This window comes from Branchiostoma belcheri, unplaced genomic scaffold (assembly GCF_001625305.1).
Source record: "Branchiostoma belcheri isolate BF01 breed outbred unplaced genomic scaffold, Haploidv18h27 scaffold135, whole genome shotgun sequence".
NCBI classification, from domain to species: Eukaryota; Metazoa; Chordata; class Leptocardii; order Amphioxiformes; family Branchiostomatidae; genus Branchiostoma; species Branchiostoma belcheri.
In genome coordinates, this window is record NW_017802769.1 from 99,645 (window position 1) to 102,018 (window position 2,374).

General features: G+C 38.8%; 1 pseudogene; it reads right to left on the reverse strand.

Moving 5' to 3' along the window:
• Positions 1 to 334: 334 nt before the first annotated feature.
• LOC109464234 lies at positions 335 to 1,297 on the reverse strand (annotated as a pseudogene).
• Between the last annotated feature and the right edge of the window lie 1,077 nt (positions 1,298 to 2,374).

Consider the following 2,374-nt stretch of genomic DNA (forward strand, 5'->3'; position numbering starts at 1 on the left):
GTTTCTCCTGCTTTCTCCTGTATTCTCCTGCTTTCTCCTGTGTTCTCCTGCATTCTCCTGTTCTGCTTTCTCCCGCATTCTCCTGCTTTCTCCTGTGTTCTCCTGCTTTCTCCTGTATTCTACAGCTTTCTCCTGTATTCTACCGCTTTCTCCTGTATTCCCCTGCTTTCTCCTATGTTCTCCTGCTTTCTCCTGTATTCTCCTGCTTTCTCCCGCATTCTCCTGTTTTCTCCTGTATTCTAATGCTTTCTCCTGTATTCTACCGCTTTCTCCTGTATTCTCCTGCATTCTCCTGTTTTCTCCTGTATTCTACTGATTTCTCCTGTATTCTACCGCTTTCTCCTGTATTCTCCTGCTTTTTCCTGTATTCTCCTGCTTTCTCCTATGTTCTCCTGCTTTCTCCTGTATTCTCCTGCTTTCTCCCGCATTCTCCTGTTTTCTCCTGCATTCTCCTGTATTCTCTTGCTTTATCCTGTGTTCTCCTGCATTCTCCTTCTTTCTCTTGTGTTCTCCTGCTTTCTCCTGTATTCTACCGCTTTCTCCTGTATTCTCCTGCTTTTTCCTGTATTTTCCTGTGTTCTCCTACTTTCTCCTGTGTTCTCCTGTATTCTCCTGGTTTCTCCTGTATTCTCCTGCTTTCTCCTGTGTTCTCCTGCATTCTCCTGCTTTCTCTTGTGTTCTCCTGCTTTCTCCTGCATTCTACAGCTTTCTCCTGTATTCTACCGCTTTCTCCTGTATTCTTCTGCTTTCTCCTATGTTCTCCTGCTTTCTCCTGTATTCTCCTGCTTTCTCCCGCATTCTCCTGTTTTCTCCTGTATTCTAATGCTTTCTCCTGTATTCTACCGCTTTCTCCTGTATTCTCCTGCATTCTCCTGTTTTCTCTTGTATTCTACTGATTTCTCCTGTATTCTACCGCTTTCTCCTGTATTCTCCTGCTTTTTCCTGTATTCTCCTGCTTTCTCCTGTGTTCTCCTACTTTCTCCTGTGTTCTCCTGGTTTCTCCTGTATTCTCCTGTATTCTCCTGCTTTCTCCTGTATTCTCCTGCTTTCTCCTGTATTCTTCTGCTTTCTCCTGTATTTTACTGCTTTCTCCTGTATTCTACCGCTTTCTCCTGCTTTCTCCTGTGTTCTCCTACTTTCTCCTCTGTTCTCCTGGTTTCTCCTGCTTTCTCCTGTGTTCTCCTGCGTTCTCCTGCTTTCTCCTGTGTTCTCCTACTTTCTCCTGTATTCTCCTGTTTTCTCCTATATTCTCCTGCTTTTTCCTGTATTCTACTGCTTTCTCCTGTATTCTACCGCTTTCTCCTGTATTCTCCTGCTTTCTCCTGTTTTCTCCTACTTTCTCCTGTATTCTCCTGCTTTCTCATATATTCTCCTGCTTTCTCCTGCTTTCTCCTGTATTCTACTGCTATCTCCTGTATTCTACCGCTTTCTCCTTTATTCTCCTGCTTTGTCCTGTATTCTCTAGCCTTTTCTTGCTTTCTCCTTCTTTCTCTTATATTCTCCTGATTTCTACTGCTTTTTCCTAGTTTCTCCTAGTTTCTCCCAGATTATTATATATCTGCATGATATTTGCATACATTGCTGTTTAAGGAGTCTAATTTACATACTCGGGACAAGATAAATGGTCCCTTTACCCCCCAGCTTCTGTTCAAAAATCCCTAACTGCATTCTGGGATTTGAATTAACCAATCAGGAGATCACAGGAGATCACATGACAGTTATGGCTAGAATGTTAAGAAAAAAATTCTTACATTATCTTGAACATTACCAGGGAAAAAACTCATCTTTCTTGAACTTTCTCGATAAGGAAAACAAAAACGTTAAAGAACTTTAAGTATTTTTTGCTTTCAGGTTTTAAATTTGATTTCTAATTCAACAATTTTTTTTGTCTAAAAAGAAAGCAAAGACACAGATTCTTGTATTTTCTTGAACATAACCTGACCAAGGACATAATGTCCTTGACCTGACCAAGAAAAACAATGATCATTTTCTTGAACTATCTAGATAAGTAAAACTATGCTAGTTACAAGTATAGAATTATTCAAAGTCAAGAAAGTAAAGAAACTAATTCTTGTCTCTGACATTACTAAAAGAATCTAGAATCAGATTGCTCAACTTTCTAAATTACAAAAAACAAGAACAAATGCTTAATACCCAAAAATAGATTCTTACACCAAGATTCCTTTTCTAACTTTAAGAGTGATATTACTTATCAATTATTATATTATTATTGTCAAGAAAGCCTTTCTTCTATTTAGTTTCATGTTCTTACAACAAGAATGCATATCTTTTTCCTCAAGACAGAAATTCTTAATATATATACCACTATAATCTTTGAGACTCAGTTCAAGACCAAAATTCTTACTGCCAATAA